Below are 23,100 nucleotides of genomic sequence, written 5' to 3' on the forward strand. Positions count from 1 at the left end.
TCCCCTGAAATTTTATACACTTGGGGCATTGTGAATGGTGTATGCAAATAAGGTAGTGAGGAATGGGGATTGTATATTTCATGTAGCTCCTCAGCTTTTGTGCATGCTTCATTGTCCCATCAGACTTAATTTAAAAACATGTATTCATTGATATAGTTATTTAGACTATCAAAATGATGACTGCAGATCATTAAACAGGCCCTTCTGAGCATGAAGCTTTTTACAAATGCACAGGTCTCACATCCCTGAAGCTTGCCCTGTTGTCCTTGAAGGGTTATTGGAAGTGTTACCAGGAGGAGGGAAGTAAGAATTAGCTTAGTTCTTAGTCACCTGAAAAAAAATTTTTTTTAACGAGAGACAGAAAGTGTGATATAAACAAGATTTTATTAGTAAAGTAAAAAGGTAGTAAAATATAGTACACTCCCAAGAATTGGGAGCAGGCTAATCCAAGAGGGGAAAAATGGCGCCACTCCTTTGTTTTTCCTGTTTTTATATCCTGGCTTAAGGGCGTTTTTCATGACTGATTGATTGATTTGTGGCTCAGGTTCTTTTGAATTCTCAGGCTGACTGATACCTTGTGCTCAGTTATGCTCATCCCTTTTGGGGCAGATTCTAACCCATGAAGCACACAGAGAAACCTACGGGAGGGGGCTAAAACTGTAACGTTAACTACATTATAATGAGCATTGGGTTAAGTTAAGCCAATCCTTCTCTCTATTGCACAGATGCAGCGTTGGATCCTAGCCAGCTTCTCTGCTGGCCCTCATTTAGAGAAAGCTTTTAGAGCCCCTTATCCTGAGTGCAGGCATAGCATTATTTTCTGGGTTGCTCCTTTCCCCTTTCTCTCCCCCTGCCCAGTGCTCATTTCTATCTAACTGCCTAACAGAAGGACTTCATTCATAAGTTAATACATGTAGGTTACCTAGAAGAGTTCTTCATTCTTAGTCAACACATACCCAGTGTTAACCTACTATTACTAAGAGGTAATTATTAAACAGAGATAGGCCATTACTTTATTATATCAAGTATACCTGAATAAAGTTAATAAATTTATATTAACTACAGGACTTCAGATGAGATGAGTGACCCCATATTGCACATACAATAAAAAACAATTCTGTGTAAAAGGTACAGGAACCGCTGAATCAGAAATCCATTTAAGATTCAACTGCACATGTTTGATAACACTGCAAGAACAGCTGATCCTCTTTTAAGAAAACATTCTGGATTATAGTAAAATAATCTAGCGTGGAGCTTGAAAGCACATGCTTAAGAGTCAGACAAACCTGTGTTCTTAACTTGAATCATTTTGGTTTTAGCTTGTGTATTCTTGGATCTCAGTTTCATCAATTGTAAAACGCTAATAACAAATATACCTAAGATTTGTTTTGAGAATTAAATCAGGTAATACATATGATAACAAATTGAAAATATAATGAAGTAATCACAATTTGGGCATACAAAGATGGAGTCAGGCGGCCATTGAGGATCTGGTTTCAGATAGGTCTCTACTCCACTGAGAACCTGAACTTTCTTTGAACTGCATCAGGCCTAAGGACACCCCCAGCCATATTTGGAACATCACCTGCCAGCTGCAGCATTACGATCTCAGTCTCTCCTTGTAACTGTGCAACCATTTCAGACTCCAACCAATCCTTGCTTAACAAGCACCCTTACTTCTCACTAGCTCCAGTTATAATTCTTGATAAACAACTCAGGTAACTAACTGCAACCTTCGTGGTTTTTGCCTTTATAGACCTCCTTCATGTTGTAGTCTGGTGGAACACAATTCAAGTGCTTCTTGACTCTCTGTCTCCTGGGCTGCAATCCTAAAAAAACCCAAATAAATGCCTCCATATTTCAATCAGGTATCCATTTCTCAGATTTTGCTTAATGCATGTAAACCATTTATTTAATTGCTCATATTGTCATTGTCCTCCTCCTCCTCCTCATTGTTATATGTAAAATCCAATCATTTAATTAGCATCTACACATAAAAGGTACTGAGTGAAGGGATAGGGCAATTAAAAATAAACATTCAGGGATATGAATTTATCATTTATTTCTATATTTGGTTCAAAAATTTACTAGCTATAGAAAGACAAGCAAAAATGCAACTGTATTGTTTCCCATATTCCTAAGCCTGCACATTCTCTTTCTCAGCAGGGCACTCTGTGCCCACACAGAGTTTCTGGCTTTGTCACTGAGCACAGCCAATTCAGTGCCATTGTAATGCGAAGTTTTATCCTGCTCTAAAGACTTCTCCAATGAGTGATAAAGGTAATCATGTTTCAGAGGTTATATGAAGTTCAACTAAAAAATAAAAACTTTGAATTCACATCTCTTTTGGAATCTAAATTCATTGATAATACTTCAGTATTCCTCCAAAAGAGAGAGAAAACAGCATTAAACTATTTAAATGATTTGTATTTTGCTTATTCTCAAAATTCTTTTGTGGGGTTTTGTGTATAATGCCTTGTTCTCATTTCCTTTTATTCACCAGTAATGCATACCTGTTTCCCTTCTTCAAATCTAGATCTGTATTTTGGTATTCTACTCGGGAATCTTCCATTTCATCTGATTTTCTCAACCTTTCACTCAATCAAGTAACGTTCTCATTTTGAAATGCTAATGTTCGGCTTTATAGAAGTTAGTTGAGAACTGTGACAATTCCATTTAGGCTATGGTATATATTTTAGTTTTGTTTTTAAAGGTCTCTCACCTTACAGCTGATACAGAAACATACACACAATAGTTTAGAATTACTTAATTTTTTTCTTTTTTGTGTGTTTTATATTGGTCATCAATGATTTAGAGCCTTTTCCCTTAAATTCCATCAACCCTTATGTACAATGATGTAACTATCCCCAAATAAGTATCAGTTAAATCAGTCAAGTAATAAATATTTTAAGTAGTTGATATTTTAACAAATAATTGTTGAAATAGCTTTCTAGGCTCAAAATGAAGCTGCTTCTGCCCAAGTGCCATGTCAGCCATCCGAAACTGAGGTAACTTTCATGTCCCTGTAAATGTCATGTTTGACCAGAAGGTGTATCCAGTCAGCCAGTCATAAACACCAAGCCAGCTCTGCGCCTTCTCACCCCAGAGTTGACTGTGTAGCCCCAGCCAATCAGATATCTTCTATTTTTCTTTTCCTTGTCCTTTATTCTTAATCCTATAAAAGCTGTCTATCTTCTGCTGCATTTTGCAGTTCTCTGAATGGAGAGTGTCCACTTCATAAAGTGTTAAATGAAGCTTGTATACCTAAATTGTTTTCTTTAATCATTTTTAATAATTTTAACATTTATAAACCTATGAAATGTTTAGTCAGTTATAGGTTTATGTCTAGTTATTTGTTTCTTCTTAAGAAGAGGTTAGAATATTTAAGAGCACCAGTCTTTTACTATATCATGGTAGCATTAAGAACATTTTAATAGAGAAGAGTATCCATCATTCTGTCAGAACTTACTTTGTTTACTTACTTCAGCTTTTCATTCTAGAACACCTTTATGTCAAGTATTTTAGTAGAAACTGAGTGTTCAGTAGTGAACAAATCGAAAATGAAGATGTTTCTTCCTTTATATGAAATCATTTGTTTGTTTTATAATCATCCTTAGGTTATTTGAGTTAATTCATTATAAGCCCTTTTGTTCAACATTAATCATATCAATTATCTGGAAATTTGTACATAAAGTTTTTTTGGTAATTCATTTCAACCATAGAACACATAGGACGAAAGGTTCCAAATCCTTATCTCAGGACTGGCACTAAAACTACACTTTAGAAATCAGTAGCAAAAGAAAGAACGAAAAAAAAAAAAAAAAAGAACAACATTGCACAACAAAATTTATTCAGTATAAATTTCTTGCTACTAATTGTGCGACTGGTTATTTAACACTTTTTTGTTAAAATGTCCTTTCTTTTATGGAATGAATAGTGATATACATAGTAAATTTGCATATGTATAAATTAAACATACTGGCTACTCCATTAAGAAAAATAATTTTCCTTGAAATTCAAAGCAAATAGGCAGTATAGTAGTTACTTAACTAAGGTAAGGTAGACATAAATTTATTCCTTGAATAATTAGCCTCTATTTTATAGGTATGTTTTATATCATTAGTACCATAGACATAAAGTTAAGGACAAGTAAAGTCTTTTGAAGTCCTAGCTCAAATTAATGTTAAAACCCTAATAGGCAAGTTAGTTCTACTGATACATACACCCAAGCCAACATTCTTTTAAAATAAGGATAAGATAGTAGGAGACCAGTTGTATTTAATTAGGCATATGGCCTTAATGGTTTATTTGGGAGTTTGATTCCTGAAATGTTTGGTTGGCACAAAAAGACATGGGATAAAGCCAAACCCTTTTCATACATATGAAAAGTGCCACATTCATGATCTCTACACCGTCTGTCGGATATTACTGAGATGGAAAATAGAGCAAGGTTAAATGTTTTTCTCTCAAATTGAAAAAACATTAAGCTAAACAAAAGTTCTAATTATCCCTGGAAACAACATCATTAGAACGCTTTATGCAAAAATACGAGATACTCTATTTAAAGTGAAATGTTGACATATATATCTCTGTGGAAGTTTACCATGATGTCTGTAATGTATACCATTTTAGAAATTTGAACAGTCACCTAAAACTTTTTTTCTCATGTAAATATACTATATTTCAATATTTTTTGTGATTTCAGGCAGAATTTAGAGTGATCAGGATAGAGTATGAAGAGATACTTAACTTAGGAATCAGATTATAAATATTATAAATTTCATAAACAAGTCATATGAGACTCCTTTTACCAATTAAAAAAAATTCAAATTCCTCAAAAACATTACTTGTTATTCTTTTCTCCTGTTCCAATGACTTTGATAAGGTATTATTTTATCAGTATGACCCAAATTTTTATTTTAAGTCCATTTGCTCACCTCCCCTTACAAAATGCCTTATATACCATCAAACTGGCCCTAGTGTTGCTCCCAGAACATAGCTACACATTTCCCGTTTGTACTTCTTTTCTCTCTAATTTTTTCAGGTATCATTTCAACAGGGTGGGAGGAATGGAATATAGTGGTCCTAGAGTGAGATTCCCTGAGTTTGAATCCTAGCTCTGTTACTTAACTGTGTGGGGTGTCAGAATCTGTCTGAGTCTCAGTATCTTCGTCCATAAATTATAATATGAAAGTTATAGTGAGGAATAAGTAAGATAATATAACTAAATCACACAAAGCAGCTCCTAGCACACAATAAGCATACCGACAGTTTAGCAGTTATTATCCATCTAGATCCTACTTATCCATCAAGCCCCTTATGAACAGTGCTTTCCAATATCACCAACTTGATCATTCTTCCTTGTGTTCCAGGTGTCATCCAACTTTAGTTTTCCCTTGATTCCAATATTCAACCTTTTATTATATTATTTCTGTCCTAGTCTTTTTTCCTTAATAGATTATAACTTCTTCAGCATAGGGTTTGTGTCATCTTTCTTTATAAAATTCTAAGACATATTCACATGAGAAATATATGGTAACATGAAAAATTGAAGGTCCAAAAGTTTGCAATGATAATATGTCATTGAAACCTGCAGTGGAATGTAACCTATTATTTGCTCTAGTGCTAATATGTAATTATTCTCTTACTTTGGCATATGGCAGAGGGGGTGAATATCTTGTTAATTGTTTCTAAGATGTTGTAGCAAATTCATACAAATTTGCAAGGTTATAAACTGATGGTTCTGCGAGTGAAAGAAGTTTTGAAGATGGGACCAATGAAACAGTTGTGGACACTGCCAACTATTCCACGATCAGGGCTGTGCACACGTATACTTCTTCTCCTTCTGTCCACAAAGTAGTGTTTCACTTCCCATTCATTGTGAAGTTAGGCATTGCCAGGTACCCTATTATGAACAATGAAATGTGAACAGATATGCTATGTCTCATGTCCTGGTGGAAGTTTTAAAAGCTGACAAGTTAACTCTTCATATATTTTCCCCCATCTCCTGCCGTCAAAAAAAATACTCACTTAGAGGAAGGCTTTGTGGTCCTTAGTCTCTGATTACTATGATAAGGATCTCTGTCTTTCTACCCCATGCACCTCTATTAAAAATATCATATGAATGAAGAATAAATCTTTGCTTGATTTAGCCGTTGGTGTTCTTACATTTTGTGTTTCTGTAGCATAACCTAACTTACCCTGACTAATCATCAGCCTTCCTCAGATTTTAGGTAATTGCGGCAGCAGAGGTTGCTACTGCCCCAGTAATATTGCTCCTCCTGTTTTTGATACCACCACCACCATCCACTTCTTCTGACATCTGTTATGAGAGTGCTTTCTGTGAGATAAGCATTAACTAGTTCTCTGAGACGAGTTTTCCCCAAATTCTACGAGATAAGTAATGTTATAAACAAATACTGCTCCCCTGCTCAGCACCAGCATGCTAGTTGAATGGGATTGTGATTGTCCTCCTGAAATTAGGAGAAAGGCTTGAGAGAAAAGCAGGGGGTTTCATGGCATGTAAATTAGTGGATGCTTATCTGAGAGAGGAGTATTGTTCAAAACCCCTCGTGGAAATTATTAGCACATATTAAAATTTTTGTCAGAGATAAAGAACCAGGAAATTAGAACACAGACACAATACAAACATTGCTTTATAGCAATGAAATGTGTATTACAGAGTTGTGGGCAGTCTGGTACCTTATAAGACCACAAATGTATGAAAAATGTGCTGGCATCACAAATCAAGAGCATAAGTAAAAAAACCCTCAGAATCTGTTTGGCTCCTACGACTTTTTTTATTGTGAATTTTTATATCATTGTAGAATAGAGATTTCATGAGTTTGAGAAGTGGAGTTTTGGGTTAATTCCTGGTTCTTCCCCTTGTTAGCTATGTGATGGTGTGGTCTTTCCTTTCAAATGGTAGTTTCATCATCCATCAAATGGGTATAAAAATATTTATTTTGTAGGTTTGGGGGTGAAGGATAGAAGAAATAAACTTAAGAAGATTTAGCTCCGTAACTGCTGTCTGTTTGAGACTCCTTCATTTATTTAGCCAATATCTATTGAGTGTATCTCCCTTTCCTCTGGTGCCTTTTTGTTCTTTTTTCAAGATTTTGCTAAGTGACCCCCCTAGAATCACTCACACTCACCACTGCTCATTTACTATTTGCCATAGTGACTCTTGTATTCCTAGGCAGAATCTCACAGCAAAGTATGAAGATGGCCAAGTGTACTGCTGAAACATTCATCTGGCTACAGTAATATGCAGATGCACACTAATTTATGTGTCTTAATTAAACACACACACACATACACACACACTTCACACAGGACCTATGAATAAAAATACAACTTACAACCCCACCTTCTGAATCTCTATGACTTTTTTAAACTTTGGCAGCATATACAAGAAATGTTTTAAAGTTTTAAAAGACTGCTTATTAGTTTCTTTTTTTATGGAGGGAGTGATGATTGAATCTGTGGGTACTTAGTGAGTTAAAAATAAAATAGTGATTTTTACATCATAAAAGAGAGTTATATGACTGAAGTAAGGTATATTGTTATTTCATATTGCTTGAATTTTCTGTACCTTTACTTTATAATACTTACACTATTACATCCTTGGACAGCTCCATTAATGTGATTAGAAGTGCACAGTTTCTGTCTCATCTGTTATAGTTAATATGAAGGATTTATGTCATATGCAGTGTACAATATAACAAAAATAGAAAAATTATAAATGTGTTTCAAGAAATACTTCTTTGCAAAATAACAAAATTTCTGTGTCATGAAATCTTTTGACAATGTGATGTTCTCAACATAGATCTTAGCACTCAGAAGATATTAAAAATATATTTGTTAAATAAATGAACTCATTAATACTTTAAAGTCTTGTGTTATAGTTGCTATCGCTATATGAATATTGGAACCCTAAAAAGGAAATCAAACGGAGTAGAGGGGCAGAACCAATAAATGGTACCTCCTCACAGCAAGTGGCCTAGCCCAGGAAGCCTTTTTGAACCCTCAGCCCAAGACTCCCCTCACCCACCCAGAGACATTGAAGCAGGAAGGAAGAACCAGCAAAGGGTTTTACTAACAGGAAACAGTCTGGTTCAGGAAGTTTCTCATCCCATGGGCCTGAAATCCTCTTTCCAGAGACACTGGAGCAGCTAGGGAGCATTAGTAGGGGGATTTCAGTACATGCTCATGAAGACAACTTGATGATATGTTTCCACATCAAGATACTCAGAAGCCCAGGGGAAACATCTTTCATCACCATAGGAAGCACCAGCAGAGACCAGTGAGACCCTAGTTGCACCAGATAAGCCCAGAAGATCCAAATAATACCTCAAAGGCTCTGAAAATTTAGTGGACATTGGACCCACAGCTCACACAGCCTGTACAAGTAGGTGAGTATCTGTGTGCTAAACCCAAATGGGATGATCACCTACTGGTATAGACTGTATATATGTGTCCTTCCAAAATGTTTATGTTAAGTCCTGTCATTTAATGTGATGTTATATGACAGTGGGGACTTTGGGAGGTGATTAGGTTAAGAGAGTGGAGCCCCCATGAATGGGATTAGTGCCCATATGAGAGGGACCCCAGAATGCTCCCTTGCCTTTATGCCATGTTAGGACACAGTGACAATATATCCGTTTATGAACCATGAAGTGGGCCATCACCCAACAGCAAATCTTCTAGCCCTTTAATCTTGGTGGTCTCAGCGTCCAGAAGTGTGAGATAATTTCTGCTGTTTATAGATCACCAAGTCCATGGTATTCTGTTATAGCAGACTGAACAGACTAAGACACCTACTAAAAAAATAGTTTAATAGAAACTAGAGACTTCTAAAATGATAGACAAAGTGTCTACAATTAAAAATTAATTACCTATCCTATCAAGAACCGAGAAAGTCACAGCTTGAATAAGAAAAGATGATAATACAAAGATGAAATATATGAAAGTATTTGGGAAGAATTTTATTAACCATTATAGAAGTACTTAAACAGTAAATTATAAATTCACTTGGAATAAATAAAAAAGAGAAAATCTCAGCAAATAAGTAGAAGTAATAAAGAAGAATCAAATGGAAAGTATAGAATTTAAAAAAACAAACAACAGAAGAAAAACGTGCTGAATGGGCTCAGTAATGGAGAATAAATGATTGAGGATAGAATCAGTGCACTCAAGAATTCTATCAAACATTTAAGAAAATATGAATAAGAAAGTCTCCCTATATTGTTTTATGAAAGCAGTACTACTTTATTTCTAAAACCAACAGACCAATATGTCTATTAACTTAGATATGTAAATGCTCAACAAGATATTAGCAAACCAAATCAAACAATAAAACTTATTCTAGATATTTAAGTCTGGTTCAACATTTGAAAAATGTTGAAAAAAATTTGAAAAAAATCAATCAGTATAATCAGTAATATCAACAAGCTAAAGAAAAAAAATACATGATCGTACCAGTTGACACAGAAAAAACACTTGAAAATTTTCAATACTTATTTTTAACAAAAGCCTCTAGCAAGTTAAAAGAAAGATAAACAACTAAGCATGATACAGATCAACTACAGAAACCTTAAAGCTAACTTTATACTTAATGGTTAAAACTGAATTTTCACCACCTCTGATCATGAACAAGGCAAGCTCTCACTACTCTTATTTGACATAATACTTGAAGTTCCAGCCACTGCAATAGTCAAGAAAAAGAAGTAAGGGACATGCAGATGGAAAAGGAAGTAATAAAACCCACAATTTTCAGATGGCATGATTATCTACATAGAAAATCCCAAGAAATCTATAGAAATATTCCTATATAATAAGTGAGCTCAGGAACATCACAGGATAAGTAATCAACACACAAATCAAAATTGTTGCTATATACTAAAAATGAATATAGAAAAACCAGAAGCACAATACCTTTTAAAGTGGCTTCAAAGCAAATGAAATACTCAGGTATACACTTACCATAAGATGTACACCATCTGTATGCTGAAAGTTGCAAATTTAAAAAAGAGAAGAAAACAAGACCAAAAAATGGAGAAATATGCCATGCTTATGGATTGGAAGATTTGACATAGTAAAAATGTGAATTCTCCCCAAATTGATCCATAGGTTTAATGCCATTCCTATCAAAATTCCAGCAAGTATATTTGTAGACATAGATAAGCACACTCTAAATTTGTATGGGAAGGTACACATTTTTGAATAGCTAACATAATCTTGACAAAGGAGGATTAATTGGGAGGAATTACTCTACCAAACTTTAAGTCTCACTATTTAGCTACAGTAATCAAGGCAGTATGGTATAAATGTGTTATTGGCTAAGGGTTAGATATGTAGATCAATGGAATAAAACAAAGAACCTAGAAGTAGACATACAGACTTACACAAATGTGCTCAACTAATTTTTGACAGAGGTGCAAAAACAGTTCAGTGGAGGAAGAATAGTATTTTCAACAAATGATGCTGAAACAACTGGAGATTGGAAAAAAAAAAAAAAAGAACCTTGACCTAAATCTACATCTTGTACAAAAATTAACTCAAGATGGATTACAGACTTAAATTTAAAATGTAGACTATAAGATTCTTGGGGAAAAAAAAAAACAAAACAGAAAATCTTCTGGAACCAGGGTTAGGCATAGTTAGCTTAGACTTGACACCAAAAGCACAATGTATAAAAGGAAAAAATGATTTATTAGATCTTATCAAAATTTTAAAAATTATAGTCTGCAAAAGCCCATGTGAAGGAAATGAAAATTATGAAAATGTAAGCTACTGATGAGAAAAAAAATATTTGTAAACCTCAGATCTAACCAAAAAAAAAAAAAAAAAAAAAACAAAAAGCTAGTACTTAGGATATATAAAGAATTGTCAAAAGTCAACAAAAACAAAATCCAATTAGAAAATGGGCAAAAGAGCCATGAACATTTCACTGATGAGGATCTACAGATGTCAAATAAGTTCATGAAAATATGTTTAGTATCATTAGGCAGCAGGAAAATGCAAATGAAGACCACAATGAAATAACACTACATACCTAGTGAATAGCTAAAATAATTAATAATGACAGTATTAAATGCTGGCAAGGATTTGGAGAAGCTGAATCACTCATGCATTGCTGGTGAGAATGTAAAATGGGACAGCCACTCTAGAAAATAATTTGACATTTTTGTATAAAAGTAAACAGGCAATGAGCATATGGCACAGCAATTGCACTTTTGATCATTTGTCCGAGAAAATGAAAGCTTAAGTTCACTCAGAAACCTGTACATGAATATTAACAGCATTATTTGTAATATTTGTTTTATTTTGTGAAAACCAGAAATGGAAATCAAGCCAGATGTTTTTTAACAGGTGAATGTTTAAACAACCTGTGGGATATACATGCTGTGGAACACTGCACAGCAGTAAAAAAGAATGAGCTTTTGATACATGCAGCAACTTGTAGCATATTCAGGCAGTTATTCTAAGTGAACAGAGTTGACCCCAACAGTATACCATATCATTCCTTTTGCATGTTTTTGAAATGGTAAAATTGTATAAATAAAAGAATAATGGTTGCCAGGGGTTTAGTGTGAGTTGTATAGTGGCAGGAGGGAGGTGGGTGCAACACGAGGTCTCTTGTAGTGATGAAACTGTTCAATATCTTGACTGTGGTGATAGATGCAAGAACTTTCACATGTGAAAAAATTGTATGGAACTAAACAACATACATACACAAGTATAAGTAAAACTGGAGAACTCTGAATAAATTTGTGGATTGTATCAATGTCAATATAATATTAGTGATATTCCACAAGTACTGCAAAATTTTACCACTAGATGAAGCTGGGTAAAGTGTACATGGAATGTCTCTGTGTTATTTCTTATAACTACATGTGAATCTACAATGACCTCAATAAAAATTTGAATTAAAAAAAATTAAAAGCAAGTTGGAGAGTCAAAGCACTATATTTAAAAAGTGTCTTGGAATTCAAATATTTATTCTTAACACTTTTCTATAGAGTCTATTCCTAGAAGGTGACAGAATGTTGTTTTCCTATGATTTACACAATTACATTAGAAATACTTAAAAAATTACCTCATTAAGGATAATTCCTATAGTAAACTATAGATTATAATCATTAATGATTTCCTGTGTTCCATGAATTCCCTGATAGGGATTAACCCAAACTAGTTGTGGAATTTATTTTCCTGATTTCAACAAGGAACATGGCATGCTTACAGATTAGCATAAAATGTATGTATCATAGAAAAGATGTAAAGTTAATTCGCTCTTTCATGAGAGAGAGAAAGAACACGATTTGGTTTACCTTGATTCCTAATTTTGCCTCTTGCAAAACGCAGCTCAATAATCTAAGAGTATTTTATATAATTAGAATTTTTGCAATTTTTAATCTGAAGAAATTAAAACATCAGTTACAATTAACAAACACTAAAGGCTGTGATGGCCCTCAAAGGTTCTCTTAGGAAAAATGCATAAATTGAATTTACCGATAATAACAGCACTAATACACCACTTTATACATTTGAACTAGTGGTAAGAACATAAAGTACAAGTATATATGCATGTATTTTTTTGTTTGTTTCTTTGAAAAGTTATGTTGATGTTCAACCTAAATCCCTAGCTTCTTAATAGAGGGTTTAAAAATAGATACTGCCCTGGCTTCCTTAGCCATTTCATTCATATATTCATTTTTCCCTGTTTAACCTTTGTACTTTAATCAATTTTGTGTTTTTATACTCATAGTTCCTAGTTCTTTCACTCAGTCTGGTGACAAAATGTAAGCCTTATATTCTCTTGAAAGTTTCAATTACATTCATACAGCATACAGCTGAGTATTCAGAATATACTGAAACAGAAAAAAATAATGTGCTGCAGAATGCTGTGATTATGTGACTGTTCTGTCTACAAAGAGCTGCTTTGATAAACTCTTCTGCAGAGCTTTTGAATGTACATGTTTTCCTTTGGACTCTTGAATTCAGCTCTGGGGGACTCTAAACTAAAATGGAAATTCAAGTAAATTAGGAAAGCTGCATTAAAATGGAAACAGTCCTGTATCATGAAAAGAAGAATTGAAGGTACTGTGAATATTTTACCCAATGGGGAGAAAGCATCATGGAAAGTGAATGTTCATCCCAGTTTTCCTAGTACAGTACAGATTTATACCTCTTATCCTAACATAATTTTTAATATTACTCTTCTGCTCACAAAAGTGTCTCAGTTTTGGCAAGGTATTATATGGCAACCCTAATTATGAAGTACCTAATAACTGCTTTCAGTTGCTTGAAAGACGTCATGTGGAGAAGGCATTAGTCCACATTTGCATGAGCCAGAGATATAAATAGTTCAGTGAGTAGAAGCTTTAAGAACTCACCTTTTTGGATCAGTGTAAGAAGGATATTTTAAAATTTGGGAAAAGCCTCTCTTCAAAAGAGGAAAAACTACTTCGTTTTAGTTACTTAAACATAGAAGAATGACTTGTCAGGTTTTGTCAAGGGATTTCAGTGGATGATTGGATTAAAGGATGTGTTAAGTTTCCTTATAAATTTTGCAGTTTCTGAATAATAAATATAAGAAAAATAAGAATAACCCTATTTCTTGAGTGCTGTTATCTAATTTTTCCTTGTAGTTGAACATTTATTTATCTCTCTAAATTTATGAGAGACAGTATCATTATCCACTTCTTCCCCCTTTTTAAATGAAGAAAGTGAAGTTTAGTGTGGTTAAGTAACTTGCCCAAAGTCCCCATCAATTTTATAGTGATTGTGTTTAAATCTGTGTTCTGGTTCCCAGAACCGTACTATTGATCACACTTACGGTCATTAATATGACTAAAATAATAAAACACATATTTATAATACTGATACTCTTTATTGAGTGCTCACTACATTCAGGTACTCTGGTAAACACTTCTCACATCTTCTTTTTATAAGAGCCCTGTGAAATATGCATTGATCAGGACTGTCTTGCATGTAAGTGATGAAATACAGTTCAATTTGGTTTACAGTGCCAGGTGTACAGCTCACAGCTGAAAGCTCAGTGATGATGCTGGCATAGAGACTATTGGATCCAAGAGCTTCAACAAGATTGTCATGTATCTGTATATCTATATCTCAGAGAAGATAGGCTTTCTTCATGTGTGGCAGGATAGCTTAACAATTCTATGTTCATGTCATTTTTACAGGTAACAACATCAGGAAAGAAAACAGATTGCCCCTGTTGTGGGTTAGCATTTTCTCCTGAACAGTTGCTGTGTACAGGAATGTGGTATATTTGGATTGGTTGGCCTATTAACATGGCCACCATTCAAGGGTGTTGAGGGCACATGACTGACAACTCCGCTAGAATCCCATAGATGCAATTCCTAAGAGAAAATAAAGAATATCATTATCAGAAGGGGAAGATATGCTAGTTTGACTCAGGTAAATATCATATAAACATTAGATGGGCAAATAATTATCACACCTGAGCAGTTTGCTCAATACAGTGATGATTTCCAAACCCAAGGTTTTGTGGATTTTGTCATTTCTATACCCAATTTGTGACTACTATGCAATGTTTATTATAGCAATATAGAATTGTTTAATATGTATAAATTCTAGTTAAAATTTTTGCACATGAATTCTTCTATTTTTCCTGTTGTGCTTTTAGAGAGTTATTATATTCATGGAAATAAAATACTGTGTATTCAAAATTACTTAAATGGATAATTCATTTCTTAAATCTTTAGCTCTAAAAATAAAAGGAATAGAGTGATTCTGAATAACCAAGCAACTTCTGCCCCTCAACAAAACAAACAAACAAAAAAAACAAAACAAATCACCAAAGGATGTCTGGAATACAAACTGGTTTGATTTTTGAGGATGGCAGTAGTTATAATTGGCCAATAATTGATCATTAATCAATCTTTATATGTCATATAAATAGTTTAGAAGCATACATTGTTCTCAAATTGCACTTATTTGAGTTCTCTTTTTTGCTAGTATATTGGACAAATACCTTTTATATGGTCTTTCTTATTTTGAGTAAACACTTGCAACAAATTGTTTTCATCTTTATCAAACAAACAATGATCTTTTTATTTCTAATCACTTTTGAAAATCTCTGGAAATGATTCACTTTTCCTTTAATAAAATACAGACTGGAAATTTTGCTTGGAGTTTAGGGAGCTTTTGGGAATGAAATGCAAGTAAATCCTTCCAAAGGAATTTAACTTCTCTCTTTTAGAAAGGTGAAAAATACCTATTCTCATCCCAGTGATGTCCTGTTGAATCTAGTGAAGGGAAAATTAAGATTGTAACTTGAAGGCAGAAGTGTTTCATTCGTGTGTGTGTGTGTGTGTGTGTGTGTGTGTGTGTGTGTATTATAATGTTGGATAGAGATTTCTGAGGTCAGTATCTCAAGAAAAGAACAATAGACACCATGATTTAATTTTCAGAATGAACCATTGAGTAGACAACAATTTTATTTGACTGTTCTTGCCAAAAAAAGAGTGAATTAATTGATGAAAACGCTTGAATAGTAAAAGGAGCAAAAGTAAAACACTGACATGCTAAAATTAGAATGCAAAATTTAGCATTAATCTAAAGCTACATATTGCTCAACATTTAGTATCTACATTTGATTGACTCAAATGACTTTCAGTAAAATTCTTGGGATTACAGTATCTTTTTTATAGATAAAATGTCTAGATGTAGGTAAGATTGAGTAAATATGTCTCAACTATTATGTACCTAAAAAAAGCTTCTAATGGAAAATCTTTCAAAACAAGTAATTTGATTAAAAAACCATGGGGTTATCCATCAAAGGCAACTAGCCCTTTTTTTCTTAGCAATTAATTTCCTATTGATTCAGCATTTTTATGGACAAGTCACCTCAGTTAAAAGCATGATAACAAAACAGTTTGCTCCTCTAGAACCATATTCTAGCATTATAATATGTTTTCACATGTGTGTATTTTCTGTTTTTAATGCTTACCTTTATACTATGTGGTTACAAAAAATGTGTAGTTCACACAATCACTACATGACACTCGGACCACCTCTTCAGTTCTCCCGATTTTGGAGTTCTAGTTCTTGTGTGTAGTATTTGATATTCTACTTTCAACAAAATGTAGGGGACCTCAAGTACATTCAAAAACAAATCTGTGGCAGTAGGGATCAGCTACAGGCTCAAATCCTAAAAGGTAACAGCAATATGAAAAATAAAGAGATAGGAAATTTAGTGGTAAATAAATTTGAAGGGTTTGAGGTTGCTTTGTCTAGAAAAGAGAAAATATATAGTGATTCTTTGCAACATTTCTATTTTGATATCTATCAAATTCCTGATGACTTTGGTTCTAAAAGTTTGATTTATTTACTCATATCTTCTTGAAAGCATCTTACTAGATAATCTTGTATCTTACGTTTTTCTCTGTGTGGACATGTAGCTTCCCAGAAGAAACAAGCATTAGTCTACTTTGTCAAAGTTGATACCTCAACCTGTGCTCTTAAACATATCATCACCTGTTTCCAAGTAAAGATAACACTTTATTTTGCATCAAGTGCTATTTTAATCCTGAATTTTTATTTTAAATGACTGCATATTATTCAAGTATTTTTGTCTTTTGTGACATCCATTAGTGCATCCACATCATTTTTCTAAGTTAAACAATAACATACTAGTTTTTTTCTTGCACTTTGCATGAAAAAACTATCAAACTTATTTTTCCAAAGACAGCATATGCAGGAGTATTCATTGCTCCACCAAAATAGATCTGATATTTTGGTACCCACAATTCTCCATCTGTATGCCAGATGCTTGAAGCCACGTGGCACTGCTCATATTTTAAACAAATAAATGTGAAATATACAAGATGGGTAAAGGGCAGTGTTAATGTTTTACATGTGTGCCATCATTATTCAGACTATATTAATCTTCCCTGAGATTTTTAAATATCATTTTTGAAAAGAATGCTGCAATATCAGGGAATAGGTACAGCAAATAAATCAACATGTTGAACTGCTCAGTACTAACCTCATACATAACATTGGATGTCTTTTTAAGATAAAGAGCATATACTTTAATTATGTTGACATGAAACAAAATGTAATAGGTCATTGAATTGTGGACACATTTTATATGAAGTACTACCTTCTTGATCTCAAAGAGATTTTTTAAATTGTTATTTATTGGAATATTTTAAATTATTTGATAAAAGAAAGATTTCTGTAAATTCGATTTCAAAATTTGTGATGAAAACAAAATCCTACATGAAATGTATATACGTTTGGTTGATACAACTTAAAAATCATTATAAATATGTATCTCTATTTTTTTATCATTTTGTTCCATTTGAATGTTGAAATTTTCTTATGTCCTTTTGTTGGTATCTGATAATAAGTATAGTTGTTAGGCTAGGTTGTTTATCCTATTTATTTCTTGTGTACTTCTGGTCTCTCTATTTTCTCTTTATTACATCATAGTTCTATTTAATTAACTACTTAGATAGTTTCTCTGCTATAGACTTCTTTGTTTTAGAAAATCCCCCTTGGATACTTATTTATCCTAAAATATTACTACTCTTTCATGCCTCCTGTTTCAGTTAAGCTTCAGTGGTTTTCTGTTTTCTAGAGATAAAACCAAAACTTTAACCTAGCTTCCATTTTGTAGCAGAATCCGGACAACAAAGTTTCCTAATTCTGTTTCTTACCATATCCTCAAATCAGGCTACTCCGTATGTTTAGGATTTCTCTTGCTCTTCATTTTGCTTTCAGCAGTTGAAAGGATGGAATGTGTCCTCACCTGTCTTCTCTATGTGTAGAGTTTATTGTTCTACCTTTTAATGTATTGAATATGTAGTCAAAACCTTATCTTGCTTTTATGAAAATATATCTCTACAATTTTAGAAAATTTCCTTTGGATTACAGATTTATTAAACCCAGAATCTGATTATACCCGTCATCCTTTCCAACAAATATTGCTTATTTAGCTTAGTTCTCAAGTTCTCCTAATAATTAAGCATGGGCTACTAAATCAGTGTTTTAATTTTAGTAAGAAACATAAGTAGTGTATTTTCCTATGATACATAATTGAGAAAGTGAATAAAAGAGTGAGGAAGAGTCAGTATTCATGTAATTTTATATTGTGCTACCTATAACAGAAATGAACTTTTCAGTTTGTCCTTTGGAAACTTTTGGCTACAAATACAAGACTACAGTGCAAACTAGTTCAAAGGAGATATGTGACAAACAAGTTTGGAGATGGGATACAAATTTTAGAAGACTTAACAGTGTAGGTCACAAAAATCAAATAAAGTATTTCTTTCTTGGAACGAGTTTCATTTTATCATCTTTCTTTCATGGCTGAGGTTAGGAGCTCTGTGAAGGCTGCAATGTTAATTGCTCAGTCCTCAGAATCCAGAATGGTGCCTGGTTCATTGCGTGTACTCCAGCAGTATTTGTTGAATAGACAGAAGCATATGAATTGGTATCCTATCCACAGGATCACAGGGCCAGAGAGTACAGATAGTATTTTCTGCTTGCTTCAATAGAACAATTTTGAGGGACAGCTACTAACTTTGACCTGTTCACATTCTAACTCCTGGCATCAGGAGGGGCTGTAAGAAAGCAGAATCAGGGAGGGCTGCTGGGAAGACAGCGCAGAAGCCACAGAGGACTGTTGTACACGTAAGTGTCTCTGTCCTTTAAGTGTTTGTTCAATAGCAGAAATATAGACCAAAAACCTCAGTTGGAAGAACAAAGTATATAGGTAATGCAGTTTTCTCTAAGAAAACACATGAGCTGCAGTCTCCCAGCAAAGAAGAATTAACTCCGATTTATTTGAATGCTGTATTCCATACCATATTTTTGAATCCCTAAACTCTTCAAAAAGTATTAGAGCTCCTTCCTCCAATACTTCTAAACATTCCTGAGAGTGTCTAGACATATTGGTGAAATGGTATAGAAAGCAATGTTTCATCTCATGCAGCAGATGCTTAATGATAAATCTAAGCTACAATTTAAATCCTAAAATATGTTACTTGGTGTCAGTGTCAAGTGACTTTGTACATTGAGAAGTACATCGTTGTAATGTATCAAAATGTGGGTGATCTTTTTAATATTAACACCAGAAATAGAGATCCAAATTAGAAAGCTAGAAAGGCTTGCTCTAGGAACAACATAAGTAGAAAAGATAAAGACTACAATTTTATCTCTTAAAAACTATCATTCTAAAATGAAAGTATATAAGTTTTCCAAATCTTTCTTCCTACTCTTCCCTTCCCTCAACTTCCTAAACTCTAAATGCTACTGAAAGAAATCTTTTGCTGTTATCTGTGGCATGAGTTAGAAGTGAATGTTACTTTGTTGTTGTTACTAAGTCTGTACTTGTTATGCATATGACAAAGTCTTATTATTCCATCGAAAAAGTCATAATTTAAATTACTTTTCACACATTTTAATGCTGTTCTGTATTGTTCTTAATGAAGGTCGGACCTGTGAGATAATATACTATTAATGGCTGAATTCTAGCTGTTTTGTATGTATTATACATTTGACAAGAATTCAGCTTCAGAAGGAGCAGTTAATTTACATAGAAAATGTTTTGCTATAAGCAAACCAAAGCATGCCTACATCCAAATATAGAAACATGTTGGTGGATTGATAGTTTTATGTTATGAAGAATACACACACACACACACACACACACACACAACATGCATATATTCTCTTGGGCTCAGATGATAAAGATAAAATGTATTTTGTAGTTGAGGGTATTTTATTTCCTTTCATTCACTCTTGATCTTTTGTTCAGTTGTTGTATTTATTTTTTGTATGTTTTATAGCTATTTAATCATTTAGTTGATGAGCACCTAACAAGGATGCCATCCTTACCACTCTATAGGTATCTTCTCATTTAAGTCTCAAAAAGAATTCATGATAAGCTTTGACCTATTTTACTTAGGAGGAAACTGAGGTTTTGAGTCTCTGTAAGCTTTGAAGTGACAAAGCCAGGCTAACTTAAAATACATCCCCATGCTGTGAACCAGTATTCTGTGCTTTCTACCCACCAGAATAAGGAGGAAGGAGGGTGGGCCCAAGTTCCATTGCCTTTTTTGAAATTAGATCATCAGATATTTTGTATATAGTTTACAGACTTATTGTGCCTTATTTAGTTAATTTTTTTAAACTTTTTTTTTTTTTGGTGGGAAGGTAAACAGTGTATTTATTTATTATTTTTAATGGAGGTACCGGGAATTGAACCCAGGGCCTCATGCGTGCTAAGCATGCGATCTGCTGCTGAGCTATACTCTCCCGACTTGTGCCTTATTTAAATCTCATATCATTTTTTTGGAGCAGATAAACAAGGATGCTTTAAATAATCTTTTTTTTTTTTATGGTGAAACTATAAGCTATACTAAATTATTCATATCCTTTTAGATTGTTATAAATGTTGAAGAAATCTGACAGTTGAGCAATTTTCCAATTAATGCAATCAATATCTAAACTAAATCTGTAAAGAAACATTAAAATCCTTCAAAGTTAGAATTGATATGGATAATTGATTTAATTTTTCATTTTAACCCTTAGAAGCAGCCTAAATCAAGGTTTAATTTATAAATTGAATTTTCTCAAAATATAGATACCTGAGGTTAGGTTTTATATTTCATTCCATAGCTCTTTCTCACAGCTTCTTAAATTTGTTGTCTTTCTTGATTCATTTTGATTTTCAAACCTGGGGTTGATTTACTTCAATGTGTTCTCAAAGAGCATGGAAAGGATAAATAGTTTTCTTTTAACTTTTATTCATTATGGGCAGTTGAAACTAAGTAATCAGTCAATTGCTACCTGATCCATGACCACCAACACTGATTGGCTTCTATCTTTTAGAGAGAGGGGAGGAAAGAAAACTCTAAAAGGTTTTGATGAGCTGGTTTAGAGAAAAATTGTTGGGGTTGATAGGTCGTATTTCTCCACTCAGCCCAGGCACACATGCCTTTGTGACTTTGGGGGAGATGAGAATCATCACTAGTGCAGAGCTTACCCAGAAATCATTAATGAAAAGAGAGAAGTTTTTGATAAAGAAAAGTATAAATACTGTTAGTGGTGCATTCTATTCAGTTACGTATACTTTTGTCTGTCCCTTATTTGAGACATATTGAAATATCTGTGGGGGAGGAGACAAGGTGAACATAATGTTTCTGAGAGAGAGAAGCCTGAGAGAATGGAAGTACGTGTTCTCTGCCCCCAGTTTTTACCTTGGATTTGAGGGACCACAAGTCCTGAGAAGTAAGAGCAGAGTGAAAAAAGGTAGGCAAGGAGGAGGCAAAAACCTCTTCTTTGAGGTTTTGGAACAAGAATGAAGAGTTATAGTGAGGTGCACACATTTTAATCAGCTAATCTATGACTCCTGTACAGGAAATTGAAGGAAACAAAATGGGGATCTATATTGAGAGGTTTGTTTCTAACTTAATTCTGACTTAAACTTGAATGGGCAAACTCTGGAGGGATATTGAGGATTTGGGAAACATTTCTTACCTTCTGATGCGCAGGATTCCCATGAGACTAAGTTCACATTGTGCTTATCTGCTGCATTTTTTCATAGGAAATCCACACAGACAGACATTCACATCATATTCATTCTAATTTTATCAAATAGCAATAAAAAGTATATGCTCTAAATACATTAAAATTCATTTTATTTTTAGGATTTAATACTGAAAGTTATACCTGTAGTTCTCTGGTATATCTGATGAAAAAGATGTATCTTCCTTATTTCCATTCATCCATTATTTCAGAATTTTTGGGAAACTCCTGTGCAAGATATTTTTTAATATCCATTCATTCCAAATAGGGAGACTATAAATAAATTTAAGTGCATTGTTTAAAATTGTAGACATCTATAGCCAATGTAGGTAAAAATCAGCTTTAAAGTGTAATAATTTTATTTTCTATCTTGCCAAATTTATCATCTGGACAATGAATTACCAGGTGTACATGGAGGCCATTAATGACGCATTCATCTAATTTCTTTTTCCCTTGCAATCCAGCCTATGAAAAAATATAATTCTGGTTGCTCTTCTGTTTGCAGCTGTACTGAGATTGATTACTGGAGCTCTCCCTTCCAGCTTCATTGCCACTGGCAGACCTGGAGGTGAGATCCCTTTTCAGTTCTTTGAAATGCTCTGATAGAATCTGCCTTCTGGTTTTATGTCCACAACCCCCTTTTCATGGCCACTTATTTCCTCTCGCTGCTGAATATTTCATTTTAAAAAGAATGGAAATGTGTGTGCTTTTAGCCTTATCTGGTTGAGTGTTCTCTGGCTATTCGTTTTGCAATAAAGCAGGCAGTAATGCACTCACTGGCAATAAAGAGGAGTGTTTTCCTTTCTTTTTCTGTCATCACTTCTGCTTATGTCTGTGAGTACTGAATGATCACTTTCCCTCACATTCTGTTTTATTAATGATTTTGTCTTATAAACATATATGTGTATAAATGGCAGGTATTAAATATGTATATACACAGAAATAAAAAGTATTTTTTAAGAGTAAATTCAGATCTCATTTTGCATGCTTTAAGAAATGTTCTATTAGGAAGTATACTGATATTGCTCCATTCTTATCTCTGCAAGGGTGGTGAACAGAGGTCACATGCAGAGGTTATGAGCATGTGCTGGAACCTGGTTCTCTGGATTTTATTCCAGGCTTTGCTACTTATTTGCCATGCAGCCTTGAGCCAGTTATTTCAGTCTTCTCTCTCTCCCAATTCCCTCATTTATAAAGCTGAGAAAAAGACCAGTATCAAAAGGTTAGTGTGAAGAGCAAATTAGGGAATTGAAGCGCTAAAGGTAATCCGTGACACCTGGTAGGTGTTAAATAGATGTCAGATGCTATGCCAATAGTATTGACAAGATTCCAGCAAATAAATAGTAATATCTGAAAAATGGCTTAATGGCTTGATGTTCCCAAAAGAAATGTACCATCCATAAAGAGTATGTTTGTTTTGTTCACTCTTGTTTTTTGTGGCACCTGGAATGGTGCTTAGACATATAATTGATGTCCAGTATATATTTCTCAATACATTGAATTAAAGAATGA

The 23,100-nt window shown here is 33.8% G+C and overlaps 1 long non-coding RNA gene across 1 annotated transcript in view; it reads left to right on the forward strand.

The window, feature by feature from the left end:
- LOC116658364 overlaps positions 1-22,371 on the forward strand; it is a 28,247-nt gene extending 5,876 nt beyond the window's left edge. Inside the window, exon 2 of the long non-coding RNA XR_004313749.1 lies at positions 22,094-22,371. This is a non-coding gene — a long non-coding RNA (uncharacterized LOC116658364). The remainder of the gene's footprint in view (positions 1-22,093) is intronic.
- The last annotated feature ends 729 nt before the right edge of the window (positions 22,372-23,100 follow it).

The sequence above is a fragment of the Camelus ferus genome, chromosome 2 (assembly GCF_009834535.1).
Source record: "Camelus ferus isolate YT-003-E chromosome 2, BCGSAC_Cfer_1.0, whole genome shotgun sequence".
In the NCBI taxonomy this organism is placed as follows: Eukaryota; Metazoa; Chordata; class Mammalia; order Artiodactyla; family Camelidae; genus Camelus; species Camelus ferus.